The sequence below is a fragment of the Periplaneta americana genome, chromosome 9 (assembly GCF_040183065.1).
Source record: "Periplaneta americana isolate PAMFEO1 chromosome 9, P.americana_PAMFEO1_priV1, whole genome shotgun sequence".
NCBI classification, from domain to species: domain Eukaryota; kingdom Metazoa; phylum Arthropoda; class Insecta; order Blattodea; family Blattidae; genus Periplaneta; species Periplaneta americana.
In genome coordinates this window covers 12,297,970-12,313,624 of record NC_091125.1, presented here as the reverse complement: position 1 = coordinate 12,313,624, position 15,655 = coordinate 12,297,970, and positions in this window count along the sequence as shown.

Sequence of the window (15,655 nt, the reverse complement as noted above, 5' to 3'; positions counted from 1 at the left end):
CGCGACGCATTGAAGAGTTCATATGCCTTGATGAAGGGAATGCCGTCAAAGTGCATGATAAGATCTTCATTTTCAAATTGCATATTGCATTCCTTGAGATACAATCAGGTGAGTGCACCACAGTACCAGCCTATGCTTCGCTATGCGTGGAAGGCGTCTAGATATGTGTCACAGGACATGCCACTTCCGTTCCGTAATGTGTTAGACATAAATTTTGCTTGTATTGACATATGTAGCATTCCTGACTGCGATTGCAGTTCCGCCATTATTTGCCAGTGGTGCGAGATTCAACTTTCTTTGCAGCACTGCCTTCTTACACCACATTACCATGAGGTACAATGAGGTACAGTTACCCTTAAAAAGAATGAGACGATTCTTGGTCGTCTTAAGTTAAAGTTCTACAGCGTGGTTCACTCGATATCGACGTAACGATAAGTACCATGAAAAAGAGAACAAGAATTGTTACAAGGACCAAAAGGACAAGGACCAGAATAAGGATCACGAAGAAGACAGCCATTTAAGGCCACGATTTCACAACTTAGCTCGGGTAACAAAATATCATTGCTTCTCTGTACCGAATGGAATGCCTGCTATCGGATCTACGTTCTGGACAGCTGCTGTCACTGTCTTGTCTCGGTAGCTCATATAGTAGCATGTCGGTTCCTCCATATAACCGACACGTCTCGTGTTCGACCCCAGGTGAAACTTTTTTATTGAGGTGTAATTAATATGTTCAGAGTTCCTCGACTATCTAATTTGTTGAAAAATATGGAATAATTTATGTCCAATTTTTGAGATGATCAAATTTATAATGTAATTGTTACTGCCCATGCTTTCATCATAATTTTCTTTATAGTAATACCTTACAAGTGGGTTGAACCTCGTCAAAAAAAAAATCTTACTTGGAAGTTAAAAGTATTCTTCCTCAAACAAAAATCATAAAAAACTAAAAGAGACCTGTTGACTTAAAATCTTATCCACATACCATCAGCTTCTATTACAGCTCTAAGTCGATCCGGCATGAATGTCACGAGATTGTGGAATAAGTTCTGATCCCCGGTGAGATCTTCCCAGGTGTCAACAACTTGATCCCACAATTCGTCTCGATTTCGAGGGCGTCGGTGGGCATAGGTGGCTATCCTTCTCTTTTTCTATTCCACCCATAAATTTTCGATGACATCCAAATCAGGTGACTTCGGAGGCCAATTAATGATTTCGATCTCGGATCTCCTTTGAAACCATCTTTGAATGCTTGCGGCATAGTGCACGGGATGGTTACCTTGCTGGAACAGCAATGTTCCTTCGGAAAAACGTTCTCGGACGGAAGGAAGGAATATATTTTCCAGAATGTGCTCGTAAGTTCCCGCATTAAACCGGCCATCGATGCATCCTATAACGCCAGGTCCATCGTAAGACATCCACCCCCAACACGATATGCTAAAGCGCCCCGATCTTTCACGTCGGTGCACATAGCGCTGATTATGTCGGAGACCATCCTCACGATAGACACGGACAGGACCTTCGTAATCACTCGAGATGGTTGTTTCGTCGGAGAAAATTACATTTCTCCAATCGAAATCCACTCGATTTGTAGCGAAGGCAAGATGGTTGACAGCTTGTGCTTCCCCCAATATTTCCATTTGCGCAGCAATCCGGCTCCTAATACCGCGGTTCCTCAACCTGCTGATCACAGTCCGTGAAGAACCAGGAAAGTTAGATGCTTCTCTTATTTCGTTAGCAGTCCGAAAGGGGTCCAGTCGAACTATTTCGAATAAGAGAGCATCCTCTTCCAATGAAGAAATCCGCCGACACCCAGGAATAGGGCGATTTTCGACCTCCCCTGAATTTTGGTAACGATGAACTCCCTCGCGGCTGTACTTCCAGGAACACCGACCAAACGGCCAGCAGATCTAGCCCCTTATCCAGCCTCAACTATAGCTATAACTCGCTGTCTCATGTGACGTCGGTTCGCCATTGCGATGAGAAATGAGGGATGACGATAATACTTTAGTGTAGACATGACTATTTAACGTGATATAGAATTATTGAAATAAGGGGCATCTTCCATAGTAAGAGTTAATAAATCAACCCTAAATAAAATATTTAAATAACAGCGAAACTAATCAAATTAAATCTAATTACATTAAGTAAACAAATCCCAAGTTATGACACCACATTGCTATAGCTAAATTGTAGGTTATTAACATAAGCATTGAATAGGTCCGTGCTTATGCGTTGAACGACAAAACCAAACATCGAAAGTTCGAATCTTGCAGAGGAATGTAACTTCTTGCTTTTCATAATGTAAATCAGATTTCTAACTACATTCATATTTTTTACATTATTTATTAATATTTATAGCCAACAATGAATTTGTAAACAAAAGACTTTAGAAATCTCATATGGAATTTGTGATCTGTAGTGACATAAACATAGATTATCTCTCGGAACTTTTCCGTAAAAGTAAATTAAATTCACTCCTTGAAACTGGAAACCTTAGTCATAGAGTCATTTTCCCACCAGCATACAAGCTGAATTAGCACAGCCATTGATAAAAGTTTTGTACACAGAATTAGACTGAATTCCTATTCGACAGAACCTATAATCAATGGGTTGTCTAAACATGATAAACAAATCCTAAGTGTTTCCAATGTCACTGAACAATTTCAAAATATTAATTTAAAAACTAAAAAAGGGTCGTAAATGCTGTAGCCTGTCTAGTGATTATTTACATTTATGTCTACGAAATGAATCTTGGGAAAACGTATATGGTACTGGTACTACTGATATTAAGAGTAAATGTATTGTATTTTTCACTTAATTTCAGAATCACTTCAGTGGATGTTCTCCACTCAAAGTTGTAAAAAAATTCAAAAGTAAAATCATGTAGATAACGCAGGGACTTAAAAATCTCATGTATTAAAAAGAATAATCTATATGTAATGAGTTGCAATGTAATGATCCTCATGTTCTTAAATACTACAAGAAGTACAGTGTAATTTATAAAAAATTATGAAATAGGGAAATATAATACATTTTAATAGAAAAGTACAAAATTCAGATAATGCAATTAAAGCTATTCGGAATATTATTAAAGTTAAACTTGTAGATATCCTAAGAAAGAAAATATTTTTTTCATTAATACCAGTGATTATAAAGTAGAGGATCCCAAATCTATTGCAAATTCTTTTAATGTCTTATAGTATATAGCACAGAAATATTATTGACAACTTAACCACTCAAGATTTTGCAAAAGATACTGCAATTGGTAACTTAACAAATGCATTTAATAATTAGTATTAATATATGTAATTAGTGAATAACTGCAAAAGTGCTTTTTCATTCAATCATAACATGAATAAAACTGAATTCACATTAAATTAAACACTATTGCAAACACGTAGATAAAATAGTTCAAATCAACTGAAGGGGTGAGAATGAAATAATTCAAAGCCACACTTTTAACAAAAATTGTTTTTGTGCGAGTGCATTTCTTACACACATGGGAAAGCTATTAATAAAATATTGTAATAATTGCTCAACAAATGACATAGCCTAAGCCTAAGGACTCTAAACCTTTATAAAATTGTGTCTGTGTGGCTTAGGAATATTTTTTAATTTCATATTAATTGTTAGTTTTTAATATATATGCATTTACATTGTATGCGTGTATGTATAAATGCATTCATTAGATTAACGTTTATAATATTGTAACTTGTAATTTTGTTTTGCCTGTGATCATTAACACTTAATCTGAGGACTTTTTAAAACTCTATTTGAACGTTATTTAGCTATTTCAAAGTTATTTAGACAAAAAAAAATCGTTGTACAGAGTAGGAATCGAACTCGCACTCTTCTACACAACACGCAGAAGTCTTAGCGTCTGAGCTATTGAAACGACACGAAAGTTTCCCTTTCTGTGCGGAGTGTCGATCTAGTCATGAAGGTCCATTGTCGATTTAACTACACGATTTATGTATATATTTATCTTTTATTTACGTAATATCATATTTTTTGCAGTTTTTGAAGTGAATTTCGGAACGATGCTAGTAACAAACCAAATAGCCTGAATTTAAGTAACTCAATATTCGTTATCTTGTGTATCAGTGCTCTGGTCTCTGATCATGCGCAGTGTCTTACATCTGAGACTTAGGAATATTCAATCGTCTCATCCTTTTCTAGGGAAACTGTACGTATATGAATTTACAAATCTATCTCTTGTACGTAATCTCGTCATTTACATGTATCATATTTCACAGGTAGATGATGTTAGGCACTTACGACTACAAACATTATAGTTGCGAACCCTATTTTCATACGCCTTGTTTTAGGGGTAGAAATGATTGGCAAATTCCACACTTCACACCAATTACTTTGGACTCATGCTTGTTCAGCCCAGAAAGTTTCGTGGCGATTTTCATCAGAAGTTCCGAAAGTATCCCTTGTTAGTGAAATTCAAAATTAGTGCAATAAATGCTGCTCAAGTTACGTTCCAAAATAGTATGATAAAGAGATGTCTATTTCGTTAAAATATTTGGCATCACGCAGTAAATCTTGGACTTCGGGAACATTTTCTAAATGCACTGGCATTCGTTGCCTTCTGCACCTTCCACTTGTTCCATTGGAAGATGTAGAAGATAATTTGGACCAAATAGCACACAGTTTTCACTATGATATCCAAGATCTTTTTGCATACATCATGACAATATAGCCTATGTAAAGAGGTCGTCTAACAAGAAGCAGAAGAGGGGTACCTCCAGAATTTCCGCCCACACTTTGAAATGTCTATGACCAAGAAGTAAGCAGAGCACAGAATACTAATAATTACGTGGAAGGGTAGCACTTTCGTTAAGAAAATAATTAGCACACATCAATCGAACATTGGAACACATTGAAAAAGATCATTCGGAAATGCAAACCGCAATTCTACAGCTTTCCGCAGGACACGTAAATATCCGAAATTGTGGGTAGATATCAAACATATTGGAAACATAAGAACATAAATCTGTATTTCAGAATCATAAGTTACAAAATTAAATTATAGAGCTACAAGAAGAAAGAAACATTCATAACAATACTCACATACTTACAAATGGCTTTTAAGGAACCCGAAGGTTCATTGCCGCCCTCAAATAAACCCTCTATCCGTCCCTATCCTGAGCAAGATTAAACCAGTCTCTATCATCATATCTCACCTCCCTCAAATACATTTTAATATTATCCTCCCATCTACGTCTTGGCTTCCCCAAAGGTCTTTTTCCCTCCGGCCTCCCAACTAACACTCTATATGCATTCCTGGATTAGCCCATACGTGCTACATGCCCTGCCCGCCTCAAACATCTGGAATTTATGTTCCTACTTATGTCAGATGAAGAATACAATGTGTACAGTTCTGCGTTGTGTAACTTTCTCTATTCTCCTATAACTTCATCCCTCTTAGCCCCAAATGTTTTCCTAAGAACCGTATTCTCAAATATCCTTAATGTCTGTTTCTCTCTCAGAGTGAGAGTCCAAGTTTCACAATCATACAGATCAACCGATAATAATATAACTGTTTTATAAATTCTGACTTTAATGTTTGGCAGCAGACTAGATGACAAAAGATTCTCAACCGAATAATAACAGGCATTTCCCATATTTATTCTGTGTTTAATTTCCTCCCGAGTGTCATTTACATTTGTTACTCTTGCTCCCAGGTTTTTTAATTTTTCCACCTCTTCGAAGGATAAATCTCCAATTTTTATATTTCCATTTCGTACAATATTCTGGTCACGAGACATAATCATATACCTTGACTTTTCGGGATTTATTTCCAAATCTATCGCTTTACTTGCTTCAAGTAAAATTTCCGTGTTTTCCCTAATCGTTTGTGGATTTTCTCCTAACATATTCACGTCATCCGCATAGACAAGAAGCTGATGTAACCCGTTCAATTCCAAACCCTGCCTGTTATCCTGAACTTTCCTAATGGCATATTCTAAAGCGAAGTTAAAAAGTAAAGGTGATAGTGCATCTCCCTCCTTTAGCCCGCAGTGAATTGGAAAAGCATCAGATAGAAACTGACCTATACGGACTCTGCTGTATGTTTCACTGAGACACATTTTAATTAATCGAACTAGTTTCTTGGGAATACCAAATTCAATAAGAATATCATATAATACTTCCCTCTTAACCGAGTCATATGCCTTTTTGAAATCTATGAATAACTGATGTACTGTACCCTTATACTCCCATTTTTTCTCCATTATCTGTCGAATAAAAAAAATCTTATCAATAGTCGATCTATTATTTCTAACACCTCACTGATGATCGCTAATAATTTCATCTACGTACGAAGTTAATCTTCTCAAAAGAATATTGGACAAAATTTTGTACGACGTCAACAAAAGTGATATTCCTCGAAAGTTACTACAGTTAGTCTTGTCCCCCTTCTTAAAAATAGGTACAATTAGGGACTCCTTCAATTGTTCTGGTACAATTTCCTTTTACCAAATAGCAATTAGAAGTTTATAAATTTCACTAGCTAATTCGCTTCCACCCTCTTGTTTTAATTCTGATGGAATTTGATCGAGACCTGGAGACTTGTACCTTTTCAGATATTCTATCGGAATTTCGATTTCTGAAAGTGTGGGTTCGTATATAAATGGCTCAGCAGTTTGTATTTGAATTTCGTCCCGATCATTTTTATTTGGCCTATGTACATTTAATAGTTCCATCTGTTCAGGATTGAATGAGAGTCTGCCAGCAAGTCATCATTCTCATCCTTGATAACGTTTACCCTTGCCTGATATTCGTTCTTAAATTCCTTTTTACCCTTACATAAATCTGGAATGTTTTTATATTTTATTAATGTTTGTGAAAATTTGAGAAATCAAGAGAAAGCATGAAGAGAAATGTTCCAAAGTCGCTTCTGAAACTTAAAAGGAAGATGCAAATTGGTAACTGGAAGAAGAATGACAGAAAAAAGAAAAGAAAAGAAATAGTGGGAAAAGTTATGTAAACACTATAAATACGAGTAGATACATGGAAAGATCAGCAATAGATACTTTGCGTCAGTTCCCAATGCAATGCCTGCAGATTTTATCAGGTCAAACCGGCATTGAAGTTGAATACTATTCCTCAGAAAATTAAAGTAATGATTCCCATAAGTATAAAGAAAAGTATGATGAATTGATTTCTTTACTGCAGTGTATTTCACCCATCTATCACTCTTTTTATTTTAGTAGGTTATTTTGCGACGCTTTATCAACATCTCAGGTTATTTAGCGTCTGAATGAGATGAAGGTGATAATGCCGGTGAAATGAGTCCAGAGGTCATCACCGAAAGTTACCCAGCATTTGCTCATATTGAGTTGAGGGAAAACCCCGGGAAAAACCCCAACCTACGCAACTTGTTTCGACCGGGAATCGAACCCGTGTCACCTGGTTTCGCAGCTAGACGCGCTAGCCGTTACTCCACAGGTGTGGACCCCTATCTACCACAACAGATTCAAGAACATTGCCCATGATGACAAGGATCAATCAATCAAACTTCTTAATGTATCCAACTGTTGGCTAACAACATAAAGTCCACTATAGTCCACTGTAGTCCATTAATTTTTTTGTTTTTAATGAGAAATGAGGGGTATTTTGATCGGTGTTCATTTATAGATACCTGTTGTTAGTAGCCAGTGTTGAGATGTAGTCAATATATACTGTAGAGCTGTGTCTTCTGCAACTGATACTGATGATTTTAATTTACTTCTTTCGTAGTTTGTGGATGGACAGTAGGCTATAGAAGAATGTGTTCCAGATCTTCATCATGATTATTACACCAAAGGTAAGTAGGATTATCAGAAAGGTTAATCGGTGTAGGTACAATTGTGTGACAATGTGACCTGTTCTGGGTCTTGTTAAAAATGTTTGAACATATCTGGGAAAGTTTTTGTACATTTGCAGGTCATTTCGTTTCTTTTGTACGTACGGACTTTAAAATTTTTCCTTTGTCAGAAGAGAGCCAATTGTTGATCCATAGGTTTATAAAATGAGAATTTACTGAAGCAAAGGCACTGGATAGAGATATCACTTGAAGAGGTCTTGGTTACAAATATGTTGCCAGTTTTGCAATGTTATCGACTTTCCCGTTTCCAGGTATATCACAATGACTAGGTATTCATTGAAATGTTATTTCCTTTTGGAGTTTTTTTTTAGTTTACTTAGTTGTTTCTGAATTGGAATAATTCTATGTGCGTATAGATTTGGTACATAAATTATTTGATTATATTAAATATAGCCCCCTTGGAGTCGGTAAGTATGCAAATAGATTTTTCAGAAATTTGAGTAACACACTGAAGAGCAGCATCAATAGCTAGCAATTCAGTGTCAAGACTGGAGGAGAATGAACATTGTATGAAGTAACGTGTTTGATATTGTGGAATATAATACCCTGCTCCTGATCTCCCATCACTAGCATTTAGAGATCCATCTGTATAAATTTGAAGGTGATCCTTGTATGTGCTACTGATTAGTTCCATGGCCTGTAAGAATGTAAATTATGGAGGATCATTTTTGGAATGATTTCCTGGAATTTGTATGCTATGTTCTGAATTCACCCATTTCCATGGAGGAATTTCGTTCACAACTGGAGTTTTAGCAATGAGTCTGTCTGTGATATAGATTGATATTTCTTCTTGTTTTATTTTATAGAAATTACACAGGATATTGTCTGACAGTTTCAAGAACATCTGAGATCTGGATGAGGCTTGCTATTTTAAATGTACCGTAAAGTGGGGTGACTTTGAACGCTGAGGTGACTTTGAACAGTAATTTAGCTCCTTTCTAAATCAAATGTTGTACCCAATTGCGAAAGAACTGTTTAAGTTGTCAATAAATTAGTACAGTTTTTTTCGAAATAGGGTACAGCATTTAATTTAGAAGGGTGCTACATTACTATTCAAAGTCACCTCGGCGTTCAAAGTCACCCCACTTTACGGTATTTTATATCCTTTTGTAATACATAGTGTCTGATTGGTTGATATTAGGCCTACATTCAATTTTTTAGGGCAACAGTTGAATTGGTTTTTGGTACTCCTAGACCTAATCTTAAGCCTAAGTTTTTAAGAACAGAATTTTTTTTTAGATGAGTTACTGATGCTCCTCCCCATATGACAGTCTTGTCAATTGATGCCCATAGGAGCAAGCGCGCGCTTTAGAGCTCAGGAGAGCCTGAGCGCTTTACATCGGAAAGGAAAGAGACAGACGAAATAGGTAGTATATGCCGCTTGGTCGAGCTATATTCAGGGATGGCCAGAACTGATTGAATAGATATAGGGAAAAAAACTTATTAAAACTGTATCCATGCTAATGTTTATATTTGTCTGAGAAGTATAAGTTCATTATAAGAATGTAAGTTTTAATTTTAATGCTCATTTTTCACAAGTTTGATTTTTTATTCAAAAAAATATTATTTTTTCAACTCTTTTTTATAGAAAAGTGAAATTTTCAGATATAGGCCTATTTATTTAGTAGCCTTACAGAATGTTTTCGTAAATCTAATATACTGTATATACGTATTACTGAAGATAGTGTATTGAAAATTTTGAAAATATTCGCATGGAAATTGTTTGTAAGGAAATGAATTAACAAAGCAACTACTGTTACATCATAAGCAAAAGATACGTGACCATGTGTTGTAAAAATGTCAGCTCTATAGCTTCAGCACATTTCGAGAAAATAATTTAATATTCTGATGATAGGAAGTTGCTCACCAATATCACATTAAAAGCATAATGCGATAAGAATTTTGTTATGGAATATTAGTTACACTTAAAACATATACAGCACCTAGGTAACTTTGACTGTTTTCTTAAAATATTTCAAGGTAAGAGAAACATATGTACAACATACAATACTGCAGAAACTCTTGTTATGTGATAGTAATATATAGGCGATATGATTAGTTCTAAAGTGCCGTACTTACAAAGAAGATTATTGACATTTTTGTTTGTATAATTTTAAATGAAAAGCGAAATGGCGTCTGCGGGCAAAGTGGATAACTTATCCGCTTTGCCCTGCCACCTTTATTTGACTATATAAGTATTAGCTGTATTTTTTATGTATTTGTCTATTGTAATAAAGCGTGTTAGATCATTGTACATAGTGGAGGTATTAAGTCACACTAATTAAATTATAAATCAGCAACACTGATCTTAATTTTTACTTTAAAAGTTGGTAATGTGTTTTCAGATGGTTTAATTTTTCAAGAGGAAGATGGAACAAGCCAAATGGTCTGAAGACGCCATGAAGAAAGCACTTGAAGAAATAAAATCTTCCAATCAGTGGTTCTGCTATCTGGCCATACAACCATAATGTGTGTGTTGATGAAGATTTTGCTCCAGATCAACTTACAGATCGCCCACTTGAGACAGAAATCAGCGAAACGACAGCTGGCTCAGATTTAACAAATTCTGCGGTGCCAGCTTCTTCAGTGGCTGAAGAAACAGCTAATGCTCGCTCAGAATCAACTACCTCTGTAATGTCTTCATCCTCAGAGATTGAAGAAATATTGAATACATCAATACACTCATATTTTCAGTTCCGGTTACACCAAAACCTTCAACATCGACATTTTCTTTCTCAAATCATATCATTATCGGTAGGTATGAAAAACGAATTGCTGTTTTTTAGATGTATGGACAACATGTGTCACAACCAAAGTCATGAAGTTTTTATTTCGGGAGCACTAAAATACAGCCAGTGGCATTGTTTATTCTTAGCTTATCTGCTTTGCCCGGGTTTCCCCTACTGTATTTTGATTAAACAAAAACCTAATGAAAATGATCAAAGTCAAAATCACGATATTTCCTAGTTTACGTAAATGGATGAACTACTTTTCTTCCCTCATATACCTAGTAATGTGATTTGTTTGTATCATCGCACTCCAGTCGTGGAAGGGGGTAGGAAACGGTGTTTCCGGTTCTCAACCATTTATCCAAAGGTACAGCCAGGTTAATATTAGAAATGTTAGTAAAAATAAAATGATGTCCCTGTACTTAATACACAATTACAGCTCAATACCCATACGTTATTCGACATCATAATACATGACATACAAACAACCACTCCCACTATAAGAGCAACACACCCCCACCCCTACAACTGACGAACGCAAACGCTGGAAATCAAGAACAGCTGGAACAGCAGTAGTTCGTAGGACACTGAAATTGTCGTACCAGCGTCGAAACGGGAAATTGTTTGTCTAAGATACATAACCTGTTTAAATTATAACACTTTTAACGGTTCAAGTAATGTAGTTTCAAGTTTTAAACAAGTGTTAACGTGAACAAGAAACAATGAAACTAGGATGTATTACTATAAACAGTATCCGAATTAACGTAGGGATTTCCCTCCTATTGGAAAGTTATACCCCTCTCATAAATTCATATTAACATCCCTGCCAGGGATAACTTCCATCCCCCTCACAAAATGCAGTATAATTATCATTACTTTTTATCCTTACTTCCAATGTTTAAATTTCATTATAGTAATGTCAACAATAGCAATAATAATAATAATAATAATAATAATAATAATAATAATAATGATGATGATAATAACAATAATAATTTAATTATTTTATGTATGGTATTCTCTATCTAGGGTTCTATCCCCCCTCATCAGAAATCTTAGTTCTCGCTCTGACTATAAACCATAAAAAAACCAAACAAGGGCTAAAAGATTAACAAGAATAAAAACAAATACAAATAGTAAAACGTAATCACCTGCATTCCTGTAGTATCACGCAAATAATTAAAGATGTAATGCTGAAACTGTCAGTCAGTAATCCTCGTCATCTTTGCGAATTAGGACTAAGGGTATATAGTATATTTTATTAATATAGTACAACTGTTATTTTTTGTTTCTTTCATGATTATCTGGTCCTAATGATCTCTTTAATACTCTGCGGAATGGTTGTTCAATTTGAAACAATATTTTTTGCACGATCGTGTATTTTAATAGTAGATAACCATTTACTGAGAATCTCAGGATTTTGCAATGGAAATATAAAAATAAAGTGTGTGCTTATTCTTATAAAACAGTCCCTTTTAATATCACAATAAAAATGTACAAATGGTTTTCAGATCCTTCTTACGTCGATTGGTACAGTTAGGCCTATATGCAGCACAAGAATGCACTATGATTCCACTTACGGAGTTTTGCACAGTAGTACAAATAAAATAAACTATATAAACACTATTCGTCCAATTGTATGGAGCACTAGAATATAACATGATTTCACGTACTTCACTGAAGTGCAATTAAAATTAACTATATAAACACTATTTGTATAGTTGTATGCAACATAAGAGCACACGATGGTTTCACTTTAACACAGAAGTCCGATTAAAATAAACTACCGTAGGCCTATATAAACACTATTTGTACTGTTATATACAGGGCAAGAGTACACCACAATTTCACATATATCACAAGACGACGATTAAAATAAAATATATAAACACTATGTATACACGCTCTATTGATTAAATTAATACACACTTATAGCTCGACCAACTACAAAAAGACCTTCGACTTTTCCAATACTCACGTGGCCATGGAGCCCGAGACGTCATCACTTACGAGCAGCTCGCTAGGCCGGGTTACACAAGTTGGACTCCAACTGTGGTAGACAATGACACTTACTCTTGCTTCAAAACGTTTTTTTATCAAGCTGGCCGAAATTCCCGTAGCTTCCTTGTTAATGTGACAACATTATATTTAACTTAACTTAACTTGTTTTCTCCTTTAAGGGGTTAGGTACATCTTAGAGCAGTAAAATTTTGGAAATATTCAACATTTTTTCCTCCATTACTGTATCTTGCACAATAATGAAAATTGGTATGTGTAAAACACTGTCCTTCTGCTATATAAAAAAAATATTTTTACGATTAAAAAAAAAATTTACATTTTTTTTTTTTTTTTTTTTTTTCAAAATTCATTTCACTGTGCAGTGATGAAGCATTTCCCACATAACTCAAAAACTATCCAAAATTCTGTGATGAAATTTTTTGTGTATTTATGTATGTTATATCTACAATATGATTGAAGATTTCTTCTCTACTTTTGATAGATTGTCTGATAAAAAATAAATTCATTAAAATATGGTAAAGTATCAGTACTTTCTTCTAAAACAAAATAAAAAAAAATATTACTTATTAAGGAGTTTCAGTAATGAAATAAGAGAGAGAGAACATGAAAAAGTTAACAAGTGTATGGATTATGAGAGAAACGCTTCATCACTGCACAGTGAACTGCCACCATTTTGAATTTGTAAAAAAAAAAATATATAAATAATTTTTTTAAATCGTAAAAATATTTTTTTAATATAGCAGAAGAACAGTGTTTTACACATACCAATTTTCATTATTGTACAAGATACAGTAATGGAGGAAAAAAATGTTGAATATTTCCAAAAATTTTACTGCTGTAAGCTGTACCTAACCCCTTAAATACTTCGTAACGTTATAAATAATTTTACGCGCGTCACTTTTGAAAAGCTTGCCGCGCACATTTGGTTTCCCTTCCATTATTATAAATTACAATCTGTTTTAACTATACACAATACGTTGAAATGGAATATTAATAGTTGATTGAAAAGTGAAAGATTGGACGCGGACACGAGTGCTGTTTCGAATAGTTTAGAACTTACTCGCTGCGAGACGTCGATCAGGGAGCGCATCTACAACACAACACATCCCCCACTATGACAACCTTCGCACGAACGACACTGGTTTGTGGCGCAGGTTTTAATGTCAGTGGTCGGGCTATAGGCCTACTCCTAACACATATTATGTGATTAATAGTACCAACATAGTAATTTAATTTTTTTAAATACACAGAGTATGGAGTTGCGACACCATATAGGCTACAACATTTTGCATACAATGTCTTTGAATATTCCTAATTTCTTGCGAGACAGTCTCTCAGTTGCTCTTAGGTTGATAGATGTGACATGAAAACTCGTTTATTATGATAATCCCACAACCAAAAGTCTGTCGGATCAAGGTATAGGCCTATAGATCGTCGAGGCCATATTATTGGAATGTGTCTACAGATGATATGATCAACATGTAATTTGGTGTGCAGGGAAGTCGGACAGTGCGTCATGTTGCATGAAAATTATGTCCCCCACACCCAGATAGTGATTCTTCAGTCTAGAACATGGGTGGGCAACTCGTGCTCTCGAAGTGTGAACACAACCTCAGTGCAGGTAGAATGGACTCTATACTGTAGTGTCTGTATACAAGTTTGCTCGCGTCTGCAGTAAGTGGCGGCTCGTTTTTAAGTGAAAAACAATATAATCCCCAGATCATTTCCCTTTAGTAATGAGTCGAAACAGAAAGATTTTCTTATTAAGAAAGGAGGTAAAGCTTGCATTATGTTCTATTCTATGACATTTTATGTTACAAATAAACACAGTCAAGGTTTTAGTAAAGAAATACTATCTAGATCTAGTTTAGAATAGCTAAAGGTAAAAGTGGGATATCAACAAGGTGAGACTGATATCAAATATCATTAGCACGTTGTGCGTGCGAGTTACAGAATTGCACGACATATGATCGATTAGCTAAGAGCATTTATGGATAAATTTGAAATGTGGCAGTATCATGTAGAACATAGACAACTTCACTTTCTTTGACTATAAACTATATTGAAGAGTGATAAGAAAATCTTATTATCAAATATAAGACCCTATTTCAATACCTACAGTAGAATTCACTGGTAAGTTTGGAGAAACAGTGACAATTGACAAGGAATCGAGATTTTTCTGAAATCCTTTTGGCTTACAGCCGATAGAAGATCCTGAAAGTTTATAGCTTGAATTGATAAATGTGCAGAACAGCGCGCCACTCAGATTCCAGCGAAATCAGGAATCGAACTGTTCGTAATGCTGCCTATGTCAGAATTTCCAAATATACTCTTTGCTTCCATACTGTATATACTTGAGTCAGAGTTTAATACAAGAAAGAAGTGTAAAAGCTCTCAATCTACAGAAAGAGCTTAGAAGTAAGGTCATTTCATCTGCCGTGACATGTGAAAAATACTTCCTTTTTTTTAAACAATTTATTGATCGATCAGCGCATTTAGAGCTATACAGATCATTTATAAAAATATAAATACAATATATAACACTGAATTGAGGGCAGCCTAGATTGGGCTCCTCAATGAACAAAAATAATTGTTAATAAATAATTATTTACATAGGTTGGTGTGATGATAAATTTTGATTTTAATATGAGGTCCAATGGAAGTCGGCTCTTGATTCTGATGGGAAATGTGGACTTCCTTCCGAGAGAGTAATGGACGGCGCCTGGAACATTTTCTAGGTTGCCATAGAACTTCTTAGCTTGTGAATGAATAAACTGTTTGATTGCGTCAATGCCAGTTTCTCTGTGTAGTTGGCTGTTACGGACAAACTAAGGAGAACTGAGTGAAATTCGTAGGACTTTATTTTGAAATGACTGGATGTGTTTAATTTCACTTATTGCAGCTCCTCCCCAGACAAGACAGGCATAAAGCAGTAGAGGTCGTAATACAGATGTGTAAAGTGGCATGCAATTTTGTAGCTTTAGAGATGATTTCTTGTTGAGGAGCGGATATAATTTAGCGAGTCTTG